Source organism: Apodemus sylvaticus, chromosome 8, assembly GCF_947179515.1.
Source record: "Apodemus sylvaticus chromosome 8, mApoSyl1.1, whole genome shotgun sequence".
Taxonomy (NCBI): domain Eukaryota; kingdom Metazoa; phylum Chordata; class Mammalia; order Rodentia; family Muridae; genus Apodemus; species Apodemus sylvaticus.
In genome coordinates this window covers 113503592-113518795 of record NC_067479.1, presented here as the reverse complement: position 1 = coordinate 113518795, position 15204 = coordinate 113503592, and the positions used below count along the sequence as shown (strand labels likewise).

The 15204-nt window shown below is 41.1% G+C and overlaps 1 protein-coding gene across 5 annotated transcripts in view; it reads right to left on the bottom strand.

Annotated features, from left to right (window-relative positions):
- Nek10 (NIMA related kinase 10) overlaps positions 1-15204 on the bottom strand; it is a 197820-nt gene that overhangs the window by 83558 nt on the left and 99058 nt on the right. The gene's annotated exons all lie outside the window — the stretch shown is intronic.

The following is a 15204-nucleotide window of genomic DNA, read 5'->3' as shown; positions in this document are numbered from 1 at the left end:
TACATAAGGGATGTTAATACATACTACAGAACAGAAAATAAACTGGCACTGGAATAAGTCCAGATTTCAAGTTGGTGGTATTGATATAAAAAACAAGTCAATGGACATTAAAATGACCCCTATCGACTGTACACTGTACCCACACTTCTCTCAACCCTTTTTGGAGAGTGTCTCCTTACAATAGGTAACAATTAACCTAGACACACTCAATGACATATAGTAAAAGACTGTGGGGTGCTCATCCCTAAATGAGAAATGCAGGTTATACCCCTCCCTCTTGAAGCCAAAGGATCTTCACAGAAGAGAGGACAGGAACATTCTAAGACTCAGAGACAACGAATAACATTAAATAAAGAGTTGATTCCAGACAAAAGAGGGCAGACGCACTTATGAGCTTACATTAATTGTGACAGTACACACAAGACCTATGCAAGCCACAGACAAACAAGATCCCTGCGTAAAAGGGGTAAGGTGGTCACAAAAAATCCAGCACAATCTGAGGTGCTACTGATATTTGATAGATACTGGGAGAGATGGAGTCTGTTTTCTCGAATGATGTTACGCATGATAGGTCTGTCCCATACTGCTGCCAAGAATAGCTGTTCAATATAAACTGGACTGTATGAGGAAAGACAAGAAAGAACGAAAGAAAGAAAGAATGAAAGAACGAAAGAAAGAAAGAACAAAAGAACAAAAGAAAGAAAGAAAGAGAAGTGAAGGGAGGGAGGAAGGAAGAAGGAAGGAAGGAAAGAAAGAAAGGAAGGAAGGAAGGAAGGAAGGAAGGAAGGAAGGAAGGAAGGAAGGAAGGAAGGAAGGAAGGAAGGAAGGAAGGAAGAGTGAGCGAGCAGAGTTGTGAAGGAAGGGATAGGAGGTAGGAGAGGGAAGTTATGGGAGGAGGTGAGTGGAAGAATAGATTCAAATTACGTTGTATGACATTCTTAAAGAGTTAATAAAAAATATCATTTAAAATACACTTGTACTTGAGGGCTGACAGGTACAAGGGCTGAAATGATTCAATCAGTACAGGTGCCTGCCACCAAGAATGACGTTATGAGTTTGAATCCCAAGACCCACAGGGCAGAAAGAGAGAGACTGATTACCACAAGTTGTCTTCTGACTTCTACAAATATGCCCCCCCACACACGTAAATATAAAACATAAATGTAAAAGTGAAATGTTTAAATTTAAAAACTACCTAAAATTCTTAATTACTGTTTCAAGTAAACACACTAAAGAGTCTTTCTGAGACTTGGGACATGATGTGTGCCCAGCAGGTGGGAGATGCTACATTCATACCCCCATACAGAGGAACACAGATAGACACACACTTACTGTCCCTGAACTGTGTTGGCCTCAGAAGAATCCAGAAGCACAATCAAGCAGTTCAGTTTGCACTGGTAGTTTTATGTCAACTTGACACAAGCTAAAGCCATCTGAGAAGAGGGAGCCTCAGTTAAGGATATGCGTCCATAAAATGCACACAAGCTCACAAGTCTGCAGGGCACTGTTTAATTACGGATTGATGGGGGCACAGCTTATTGTGGGTGGTGCCATCCTTGGGTCATGGTCCTGGGTTCTATAAGAAAGCAAACTGAGCAAGCCATGAGAAGGCATCTAGTAAGCAGCACCTCTCCACAAGCCTCTGCATTAGCACCTGCCTCCAGGTTCCTGCCTTTCTAAGTTCCTGTCCTGGCATCCTTCATTGATGAACAGTAAGTCAAGTGAACTCTTTTCCCTCAAGTTGCTTTTGGCCATGGTGTTTCATATATGCAACAGTAACCCTACTTACTAAAGTTACTAAGAGTCACAGCGCTCTTCTACCTGTCCTTCAAGGAGCTTATGTCTACTACCAGAAAATGTCCCAAGGTACTTTTCACAGCCTGCCTGACACAATATACAGGGTACAGAACTTCTCCAAAGAGCCCATACTCTATAGCCCAGTCTCCAGACCCAGGGCCCTATGTGTCTTAACAATAAACGCTTATTGCTGAAGGTTGTGTGATGACCTTTATTCTGGGATAATAAAAATGCGGGATTATAATTTTAAAATGCAAGGATGTGGTCTCTTCCTTGTCTAGCCATCTGGCTATATGTAGGATGTGAGGGTGACCACCTTTAAATCCACTGTGAGAAATGTTAGTATCTACCTTGGGTATCTCTTCTGAAATTACCATGCAACCTCAACATCCTGTAAGTGGAATTAAGACAGACTGTAGATTTGCATTTTCATTTAATTTAGTGTGAAGGAGAATATAGTTCTAATAATAACATTCCTCACCTTGTAGAATGTAGCTCAGCTAGGAACTCAAAATATAAGCCAGGGTAATGCACACGTATAAGTGCAGCACAGCTTAGTTATCTCAATGCTATCTCCCCTCTTCTTCAAGGACACCACGAAGTTCCCAAATCCCAGGCTTGCCCTCTGCACTAGGCTAGGAGACTCTCTAATTCTACTGCCTGATGTTGGTCACATGATTGGCTTTGGCAAAAGTGATGCAGGAAAAGACTTACAAGGTATTTGCTCTCTCTTCCAGCTCTTGAAATCCTGTGAACACGTCTATGCAACCGCCCCAGGCCTGCCTCCTGGATGAGGAGCAACTAACTCCATTGGCCACTCTGCATCAGCTTACTTGAGGTGACGCATGGGCTGACAGAGCCTTAGTGGGCTGACCAACACTGATTCACAGTCTCAGCTGGAACCAACCCCATATACCAGCATACAGTGTATGGGTGGGTAGAGTTAACTGTGTGGAGCCACTAAGTTGAGAGATAGCCTGTCAGAACTAACTCCCACTGAAGTTAGCTTTTTTTTTGGTCTATAAAGAGATGAGAGAGTTAAAATGAAGCTAGTTGAGGAAGATTGTGAAAGAGGAAAAAATGTCAAATGTGCACACTGGCAATCCTGACACCCAGGAAACTGAAACAGTAAGATTATGAGTTCAAGAACAGCCTTGGCTACATTGCAAGCTCTAGGTCTGAGCTATCTAGGGACTGTCTGAACACAAAACAACAAAGAAAAGTCACTAGCAACATAACAGAGTCAGCCATCTGAACATGTAGCAAGCAAAGGAAAGAGGCCTCTGAGGAAACCAGGCTTGCAGATACACCAAGACATGCTCTATTCAAGAGATAGTAACTTCAGATTTCTAACCCACCTAGTGAGCTGTTTTCTGCTTTGGCAGCCCCAGAAAAAAAAAAAAAAAAGACAACCTGAAGACAGAGTTTGTGAGTTCTGTGGATAAGGCTTCTCAAGGATTTTTCAACTTCAAAAAGAAAGCAGCCCTTGGGAAATATGACTGAAGTCAGACTAAAATCACTACTTGCAAACATGTGAGATGGCAAATATGTGTTTGGTTATTGTTTGGACAATAACTATAAAATAATGTATTGTCTTGTAATAGCCTTCAACTTCTTCATATGAGAAGAGCCCACCCACACTAGGGAAATAAGGAATTAAGACTAGCAATGCTTCTGTAGGAGTTAAACACTACACACATGTGCACATACATAAATATACAAATAGACACATGTACACACACATGCACACATGTGCTCACACATGTTTTCACACACACACACATACACACACCTCACACATACACTCCCTCACTCCTAACTTAAGATAGACTTTTCTAAGAAGAAATAATTGATTGTGAAGCCACAATGTTACAATTTCCTGGAAACATCTCCAACATTCAAAGTCACAGCCAAGTTAACAATACACCCAGAGATCACTTCTGACTTAACCCGCTAGCCTTTTAAAGTGAATCTGTCTCACTTTAACCTGCCTTTTAGAGGATAGAGTAAAGCCCAACCTTACTTGCCTCTAATTCTCCCACGTGATCAGCATTTATAGCCTAAGCTAATGCAATCTTTAATCTTAACATTTTTATAGTTATTCATTCTTTTGTGTCCCCAACACTGAGTATTGAACACACACATGTGTCAGGGTGATAATTTGATAAAAGCAGTCAATGGGATGGAAACAACCTGAAGACAGAGTTTGTGTTTGTGGCACTGAGTGCTTCAGGGTCCACTAGGGTCAGCAGAAGCCAGTGACTTAAATCTTTGTAAAACTCTTCTAAAGATTTCTTTAACTTAGGGCTTTTTTTTCTATTCATTTTTCATTCTGATTGTCCTTTCGCCTTTCTCTTCTCCCACTTCCTCCCCCACCTCTCCTCTTCCCCCTCCCATCCACTCCTGCTGTTTCTCTTCAGCAAAAGATAAGTCTCCCTTGGATATCAACCAAACAAGTTGCAGTAACATCTCCTATTAAGGCTGGCTGAAGCAACCAACCAAGAGGAATGGGGTTCCAAGAGAAGGCAACAGGGTCAGAGGCAGCCCCTGCTCCCACTGTTAGGAGTCCCAGACACCACGAGCTACAACTGCAGCCTGTACGCAGAGGGCCTAGGTCAGTCCCATGCCGCACCCTGGCTGTCGCTTCAGGACCACTGAGCCCCTGTGAGACCTGCTTAGCTGATTCTGTGGGTTTTCCTGAGGTTTCCCTGATCCTTCTATCTGATGAAGATTCTTTTTAAAGTATCCATCATTCCTTCCCCCATGTGATGCTTTCTGTACTGTCTAGTAAAAGAGAGAACAATTTCCTTGTTAGACACGGATGAAAGGGATAGGAAGACAAGTCAAGAATTCTAATCTGGGCTTGTTCTTAGTCCAAGAGAAGCCTGTGCTGTTGCTGCTTGAAGAACAAATCCACACACAGAGCTCAATTTATGTCATTTAACCAAAACAGGGAATTTTTGGAATAACTGGGAACATCTTTAATTAAGTGTGTAAAACTGTAAATACACAATAAAAAAGTTCAAGTGATTAGGAATGTAGTATAGAGTTGGGTACATGACAAGGAGCTACATGTATTCCACAAAAACATTCTAGAAATCAAATAAGCATAATTCATAACCAGCTTGATCAGAAGGGAGGCTAGAATACCATTTGTTTGAACTACACACACACTACAACCCACATCACACACACATATACACATCACACCACACACACACATACCACATGATACCCCACACAAATACACACAAACACATATATCACACCACACCTCATATCACACACTCCACACATAGAAAACATTACACCACACCACATATCACACACCACACACACACCATACCACATACACACATATGCCACACAATACACAAACACACAACAGAGCACACACATCTGCTCTAAAAGGGGAATTTCACAAAGAGTAAAGGAAAAATGAGAGAAAAATGACTAGGTTTGATCTAATTAAGAAACAAAGACAAACCGTTTCAATTTTAATTTTTCATGAGTGCTCTCTCGATGATATACAATCAATTAAGCTGCTAATTGCAAGTAATTCTTATTTACTCACTAAACAAGGAAAGCAAATGTTGGATCTTGGTGAATTTCAAAGCTTGTTAGACCTGGACATTATGATGGTTTTTAAATAAGTTTCTTCTCAATGAAACTAAGTGAACAAAAGGAGATTGACTCATGCTGAAAACCTCATGCACAGGAGTGGACTCTTCTTTTCCACAGCAGTGATGCTCAGCAGCTAAAGTTTCATTACACTCACCACACACACACACACACACATGCATACAATTACACATATACAAATATACACACGCATGCACACATATACACATACATACATATATACATATATGCACATATACACATATATACACACAATAGACACACATGCACATATACACATACATGCATACACACATATGTACATGCACATATACACAATACACACATATGCAAATATACACACATATATACATACATGCACATATACACATACACACATGCACATATACACAGTACACACATATGCACATATACACATACACACATAAACATGCATACACATATACATATCCACACACATACACATAAATAATACACACATACACACATATGCGCATATACACATACATATATTCATATGCACATACACACTGATATATATTCATACACACATTCATGCATACATACTCACACACACACTCTCACACACACACACCTACCCTGATGACTGGCACAGAGAAGACTGAAGACTGTTATGAACCTTGCACAAGAAGGCATGCACATGTTTGAAACATCCACGGTTTTGAAAACACTGATTTGAAAACCAGGCATAAATATACATTAAAATGATACTTGAACTAATCAAGTTGTTTTCCACAGAAGTACAGAGCAACCATTTTGCCACATGTGTGCAGGTTCATTAGAATAAAATAAGGTAATAATCCATGGCTAAAGCCTGGCTAGCAATGCGATGGGAAGTTAACAGAGGCAGTCTAGCCCCAAAAGACTGGAGACCACAGAAGGACTCTGTTTAGCTTCATGGAGATGCATATGTCTGTATGAACAGAACCATCAAGACAGCAGAGGTCCAGAAATACAAGTCCCAGCAGCATCACAAAGCATCAAACCTCAGCTTTTGGTCCTTTTCCTCCATTAAAAAAAAAAAAAAATCAGGCCAGGCGGTAGTGGCGCACACCTGTAATCCTAGAACTTGGGAGGCAGAGGCAGGCAGATTTCTGAGTTCGAGGCCAGCCTGGTCTAGAGAGTGAATTCCAGTACAGCCAGGGCTACACAGAGAAACCCTGTCTTGAAAAAAAATCAGATCTCATTTCAGGAATGGCTGGTTATTGGGCTAAGGCATAAAATCTAGAAGGTTATTCAAAACATAAGATGCAAACCAAACTAATTATATGAACAGAATATGTCCCAGAGATACAGAGGTGAGACCTGGGACAGTCTGAGTAACACAACAAATAAAGTAGTTTGCTAATCAAGTTGGATGTCATTACTAACATGCTATAGACTACAGCGAATGATAGCTATTTCTTCAAGGCTCTGGAGCCTTGAAAGTGCATCAGTACAGTGCCTGCCAGTTCAAGTCCCCAGTCAGGGCTCTCCTTGAAGACAGACCTTCCTCACTATGACCTCTTATGGGGCAGAGGGAAAGGAATCAATCCCTCTGGTGTCCACTTGATTAAAGGCACCTATCTGACCATGAGGCTCACCCTCACAACAAGCTCACCGCGAAACCAAACGTGGCTAAATGGCACTTAGAGCCTCAACAGGAACATTTTGAAGAACCACATATGATAACATTGAATTTCTGGAACACACTGATAAATTGATTGTAGTATTGAATATTGTTGAAATATCAATACTTAATCCCACACTCACCCAGCCAGACTTCTGTTCTGTGTTTCTGAAAGTGGCTTCCTGCGAAGACATGAGCTTCTACAAGTGGTCCAAATAAGAAGCACGTGCCTCCCTGACCTAACCTGAGACAAGGCAAGCAACCCTCCAAATCCCCTCTCTTTCCCTTACACAGTTATTCTTTCTGTTTTGTCCTCTCTTGCTACAGGTTGGAGCTCATGTGTCCCTCAGAGGCTCAAGTGTTGAAGGTTTATTCCTCAGCCTGATGATATTGGGAGGTGGTGGAAACAACATAAGGTTTTGATATAAGTGACTGCTCTCAGAGCCAACCATCTGCCATCTTGGGGCATTTGGCCCCACCCTATTACACAAGATTACTCCAGCTGGGGTGTTGGTTGCTCACACTCTCACACCACACCCTCACACTGAGGAAAGAGGCCGAGTTGAGGCCCCCCACCTCAGTATCAATTGTTTCTTACCACAAGTCTTCAGGTGGCCTGAGGGAGGGGAGGAATAGACAGGTGCTGGGGAAGACTGGAGGATAAGGTGCCCCAGTGTGTGTATTTGGTTCTTCTTAGGTTTAGACAATTTACTTAAGGACTTATATCTGGAAAGGGTAGGGATGGATTAGTAGCTGGTGGGGTGGGGGAAGATGGAAAAAGCAGGACTCAGCTTGCTCTCAAGACAGTGATACCTGGTATTTGAATCTCCAAGTAGAGTCCAGCAGAGGGAAAATTGGAGATGTGGATGGGAGGGGAAAACCATCACTCCTCTGCACTCTGTGGTGGATAGCACCGGGAGACAAACAGGGCCCCTGCCTGGAAATGTAGGGTAAGAAAGAGCTCTTTGAGGGAACAGACATGCTCCCCTAGAGCTGGTGGGATACAGCACATGTGGAAGTCATGTGAAGGAAATAGAACCAGTGGCCACTTGAACCCAATCATTCCCATGTCACATCCTGAAAGCAGAGATGTCCTCCTGCTCTAGGCGACCTTCTTCAGAGACACCAAGGGGAGTTTCTCCAAATGCAAAGTTAATCCAAATGCAAAGCTGACACCTACAGGGACAGAGCACATTTTCTCCCCTGAGATGCCTTTGTCAGTGTATCTTATCACAGCAACGGGACATGAAACGGGACACGATAAGACATGGATCATAAGGTGGGCAAAGGGGGTTGAGGTAGGTCAAGGCAGTGACAGAACAGGTGACAGAAAATGAGCAAGAGGCTGCTCAAACTCAAAGGGTACACCTGGCAAAAGGATGTGGGTACAAAGAATGAGGAAGAAAATCCATAACAACAAATTATGACTTTTTTGTCATAATCAAACCTAATACTAGGTGTGCAATTAAGTAAGTACTTTCTGGTAACTCTTGGGGCTAAGTTCTACTGCTCATGGCATCATAGAGAAGGAAGTTCAACCCACTCCTAGGCTGTGTCACAAACCAGGAACTCTGGGTACAGTGACAGCTATACTCCACCACAGAGTCCAATGACTTGGCTCTGTGACACACAAGAGCTGAGGACCCTGCTGTCCATACCATTCTTGGCTTCGTGGGTTTATAGGGCTGGTCCTAAGGTGTGCACAGGGCTCAGTTTCTCTGAGGATGCAAACTAGCTGCTGCAGTGTTGTCCCTGGTTGTCCAGCTTCTCTCCTGCATTTCCTCCTGAGAAAGCATTCCCGTTCTCAATCGACCTCCACTAGCATTTGTCAGCTTATCATATGTGTGCTCCAAAATCTTGTTCCTAAACTGAAACGTTCAAGGTTGCTGAGCTCCTCTCGTGAGACGTCTCTGGTGCTCAGATTCAATGTCTCCTCTGTATCTGATAGCTCATGTGGATTCCTAACTCCTGCTGTGTCTCCACCTCACACTAATGACTCACACTGATACCCTCTGGGCATCAGTTGTTCCATAGAAGGCAAGATTACATTTGATGGATAGAAATTTGTAAGAACCAAACTGCGCAAGATGACTATGAAGAGAAATAACAGGGCTGAGACAGATCATTAGCTGAGGATTCTATGAAATTAGTACTTAGAGAGAAACTGGAAAATGGTGGATAGGAAAATATCTCATCAACAATATAATGATGTAGCATTACAGAAGTGGTCCATGGAGACACCATAAAAGAAAATGTTTCCCTAACAAGTGTTGGAAATATTGATAAAGGGTCCTAAGGAGCTAGTGACACAGTAAGAGCTAAGTGTTTAGGGACTCAGCACCTGGTTGAAACAATTCACCTGATATTATTTCCATCAGAAAAAGATGGAAAGGGATTTCACATCCCACTGCATGTATTAATTCTGCATCTATTAAAAAGTACATTTAGTTCCCAGTTACTGATTCATGCTCCTATCTTTCCTGACTGTCTTTAAGAAAGAAAATGGGGGTGGGGTGGAATGCTGCCCCAGAAGTTAAGAGTACTTGCTTGTTTTGCAGACAATGCAAGTTTGCTTCCCAGCACCCAAATTGGGTCACTCACAACTGCCTATAAGTCCAACTCCAAAGGATCTAATGTTCTCTTCTGGCCTTTGTGGGCACCTTTACTCACATAAACATACATTTACACACATACACACAATTAAAAATAAAATGTCTCTTTTTAAAGGAAAGTAAAATAACACATCACCATAAGCTGAACAGAACACCAAAACATACATTTGGAAAGATGTCACACCACTGTGACCACCAATGAGCAGAGGTGAAAGTAATCCTCTGTTCTGTCTCTCAGCACACTTACTGGGGATTTCAGAACAGACAGCAACAAAGCACTTTGCTTGGTTCCAGATTTGCCCTGCTTCCTTCTGAAGTGGAGGCTCTGTGTGGATAAAGGGGACACTACAGGGATGGATAAGAGTCTGTGTGGCTGAAGGGAACACAGGAGTGATGGTCAGGGCTCTGTGTGGCTGGAGGGAAGGCTACAGGAATGGCCAAAGCTCTGTGTGGCTGCAGGAAACTCTACAGTGATGGTCAGGGCTCTGTGTGGCTGGATCCAGCAATGCTGACAGATGGAACAGCTTCTTGCTTAGTTTCCTTTCTGAGTTTTAAGAGCTGTAAAATCCAACACTGTTTAAAATAAGGTCTAGGATATCTTTACTAAAGTAATTTTCACCTTTGCCTTTTCTTGAATACTCAAAATGGTGAAATGAGGGAGAGATAAAAGATGGACTAAGGATAGGGGCACCGGGGAGGCTGGCTGGGAGGAATCAGTGTGCTCTGGTGAGTCCAGCAGGCCCCTGACAGGAGCCTTCAGGTGTCTGCTTCCGGAACTGAACAGCCTGGGCCACAGCACTCAGTCTCCAGGAAGTGCAAGAGGCCTGGTGTGCACCCAGAGGCAGACTGGGAGGACACAGCTTGCTCCGGTGGCAGTGCTGGAGGACAGCTGTGCACCAGAGGGCAGCTGGGAAGAGTCAGGTTGCACTGGTGAGTCCAGCATTGACAACAAGACCAATAACACCAGTGAAACTAGATGGCAAAAGGCAAACGCAGGAACGTTACTAACAGAAATCAAGGCAATATGGCAGCATCTGAACCCAATTCTCCTTTAACAGCATGTCCTGGATACACCATCACACCAGAAAAACAAGATTTGGATTAAAATCACTGGTCATGATGCTGGTACAGGAACACATGAAGGACATACTTAAAGAAATTCAAGAGAAAATGGATCAAAAATTAGAAGCCCTTACAAGGAGAACACAAAAATTATTGAAAGAAATTCAGGAGAATACAAAAGCAAATAAGGAGTAAACGCAGAAATCACTTAAAGAAATACAGGAGAACTTTGGTCAACGGGCTGAGGTCATGAAAGAGTAAACACAAAAATCTCTTAAAGAATTACAGGAAAACACAAACAAGAAAGTGAAGGAGCTAAGCAAAACCATCCAGAATCTAAAATCAGAAGTAGAAACAACTAAGAAAACTCAAAGAGAGACAACTTTGGAGATAGAAAACCTTGGGAAGAAATCAGGGGACATAGATGCAAATATCAACAACAGAATACAAGAGATAGAAGAAAGAATCTCATATGCTGAAGATACCATAGAAACCATGGACTCAACAGTTAAAGAAAATGCAAAATGCAAAAAGCTTGTAACCCAAAACATCCAGGAAATCCAGGACACAATAAGAAGACCAAACCTAAGGATTATAGGCATAGATGAGAGTGAAGATTTACAACTTAAAGGGCCAGCAAATATCTTCAATAAAATTATGGAAGAAAACGTCCCTAACCTAAAGAGAGAGATGCCCGTGAATATAAAAGAAGGCTACAGAACTCCAAACAGACTGGACCAGAACAGAAATACCTCCCATCACATAATAATCAAAACCCCAAATGTACTAAAGAAAGAAAGAAAGAATATTAAAGGCAGTAAGAGAAAAAGGCCAAGTAACATATAAAGGAAGACCTATCAGAATCACAGCAGACTTCTCACCTGAGACTATGAAAGCAGGAGGATCCTGGGCAGATCTCATGCAGACTCTAAGAGAACACAAATGCCAGTCAAAACTACTATACCCAGCAAAACTCTCAATCACCATAGGTGGAGAAACTAAGATTTTTCCATGACAAAACAAAGTTTACCCAATATCTATCCACAAACCCAGCCCTACAAAGGATAATAGGAGGAAAACAACAATATAAGGAAGGAAACTTCACCCTGGAAAAAGCAAGATAGTAAACTTCTTTCATCAACCCCAAAAGAAGAAAACCAATCAAATTTAAAAAATAACATAAAAAATGACAGGAAGTAATAATCACTATTCCTTAATATCTCTTAACATCAATGGGCTCAATGCCTCAATAAAAAGATATAGAATAACCGATTGGATACGTAAACAGGACCCTACATTTTGCTGCACAAACACTACCTTAGAGTAAAAGGCTGGAAGACAACTTTACAAGCAAATGGTCTCAGGACACAAGCTGGAGTAGCCATTCTAATATCAGATAAAATTGACTTTCAACCCAATGTCATCAATAGAGACTCTGAGGGACACTTCTTGTTGGTCAAAGGAAAAATACAAGAAGAACTCTCAATCCTGAACATCTATGCTCCAAATGCAAGGGCAGTCTCATTCATAAAAGAAACTTTACTAAAGCTCAAAGCACACATTGCACCTAACACAATAATTGTGGGTGACTTCAACACTGCACTTTCCTCAATGGACCAATCAGGAAAACAGAAACTGAACAGGGACACAGTGAAACTAATTGAAGCTTTGGACCAATTACATTTAACAGATATATATATATAGAGAGAGAGAGAGAGAGAGAGAGAGAGAGAGAGAGAGAGAACATTTTATCCTAAAGTAAAAGAATATACCTTTTTCTCAGCACCTCATGGTACCTTCTCCAAAATCGACCATATAATTGGTCACAAGACAGACCTCAACAAATATAAGAAGATCAAACTAATCCCATGCCTCCTATCAGATCACTATGGAGTAAAAGTGGTCTTCAATAGCAACAAAAACAACAGAAAACCCACATACACATGGAAACTGAACAATATTCTACTCAATGATAGCTTGGTCAAAGATGAAATAAAGAAAGAAATTAAAGACGTTTTAGAACTTAATGAAAATGAAGGCACAACATACCCAAATCTATGAGACACAGTGAAAGCAGTGCTAAGAGGAAAACTCATAGCCCTGACTGCCTCCAAAAAGAAAATGGAGAGAGCATACACTACCAGCTTAATGACACACCTGAAAGCCCTGGAACAAAAAGAAGCTATTTCACCCACGAGCAGTAGAAGGCAGGAAATCATCAAACTCAGGGCCGAAATCAATCAAGTAGAAACAAAGAGAACCATACAAAGAATCAACAAAACCAGGAGCTCGTTCTTTGAGAAAATCAACAAGATAGATAAACCCTTAGCCAGACTAACCAAAGGGCACAGAGACAGTATACAGATTAACAAACTTAGAAATGAAAAGGGAGATATAACAACAGAAACTGAGGAAATTCAAAAAAAATCATTAGATCCTACTACAAAAGCCTATACTCAACACAACTGGAGAATCTGGAGGAAATGGACAGTTTCCTAGACAGATATCCAACACCAAAACTCAATCAGGATCAAATAGATCATCTAAACAGTCCCATAACACCTGAAGAAATAAAAAGGGTCATAGAAAATCTCCCAACCAAAAAAAGCACAGAACCAGATGGCTTCAGTGCAGAATTATATCAGACCTTCATAGAAGACCTAACACCAATACTATTCAAACTATTCCACAAAATAGAAACAGAAGGAACTCTACCCAACTCGTTCTATGAAGCCACAATTACACTGATACCAAAACCACACAAAGATCCAGCAAAGAAAGAGAACTTCAGGCCAATTTCCCATATGAATATTGATGCAAAAATACTTAATAAAATTCTTGCCAACCAAATCCAAGAACACATCAAAATGATCATCAATCATGATCAAGTAGGCTTCATCCCAGGGATGCAGGGATAGTTCAATATAAGGAAATCCATCAATACTATCCACTACATAAACAAGCTCAAAGAAAAAACCATATGATCATTAGATACAGAAAAAGCATTTGACAAAATTCAGCATCCTTTCATGCTAAAAGTCTTGGGAAGAACAGGAATTCAAGGCCCATACCTTAACATCGTTAAAGCAATATACAGCAAACTGGTAGCCAACATCAAACTAAACGGAGAGAAACTTGAAGCAATCCCACTAAAATCAGGGACTAGACAAGGCTGTCCTCTCTCTCCATATCTTTCCAATATAGTACTTGAAGTTCTAGCTAGAGCAATTAGACAACATAAGGAGGTTAAGGGAATACAAATTGGAAAGGAAGAAGTCGAATTATCACTATTTGTAGATGACATGATAGTCTACTTAAGTGACCCGAAAACCTCCACCAGAGAACTCCTACAGCTGATAAACAACTTCAGCAAAGTGGCTGGTTATAAAATCAACTCAAGCAAATCAGTTGCCTTCCTATCCTCAAAGGATAAGCAGGCTGAGAAAGAAGTTAGGGAAATGACACCCTTCACAATAGCCACAAACAACATAAAGTATCTTGGTGTGACTCTAACCAAACAAGTGAAAGATCTATACGACAAGAACTTCGGGTCTCTGAAGAAGGAAATCGAAGAAGACCTCAGAAAATGGAAAAGTCTGCCATGGTTGTGGATTGGTAGTATTAATTTAGTTAAAATGGCCATCTTGCCAAAAATGATCTACAGATTCAACACAATCCCCATCAAAATCCCAACTCAGTTCTTCACAGAGCTAGAAAAAGCAATTCTCAAATTCATCTGGAATAACAAAAAACCCAGGATAGCTAAAACTATTCTCAACAACAAAAGAAATTCTGGGGGAATCAGTATCCCTGACATCAAGCAATACTACAGAACAATAGTGTTAAAAAAAAAAAAAAAACTGCATGGTATTGGCACAGTGACAGACAAGTGGACCAATGGAATAGAATTGAAGATCCAGAAATGAATCTACACACCTATGGTCACTTGATCTTCAACAAAGGAGCTGAAAACATCCAGTGGAAAAAAAGATAGCCTTTTCAACAAATGGTGCTGGTTCAAATTGGAGGTCAGCATGCAGAAGAATGGGAATTGATCCATTCTTATCTCCATGTATCTCCTTCACTCCTAGTGGATCAAGGGCCTCCATGTAAAACCAGACACACTGAAACTAATAGAAAAGAAACTGGGGAAGACCTTTGAGGACATGGGCACAGGGGGAAAGTTCCTGAACAGATCACCAATATCTTATGCTCTAAGATCAAGAATTGACAAATGGGACCTCATAAAATTACAAAGTTTCTGTAAGGCAAAGGACACTGTTAAAAGGACAAAACGGCAACCATCAAATTGGGAAAGGATATTCACCAACCTCACATCCGATAGAGGGCTAATATCCAATATATACAAAGAACTAAAGAAGTTAGACCCCAGGGAACCAAATAACCCTATTAAAAAATGGGGTACAGATCTAAACAAAGAATTTTCACCTGAAGAAATTC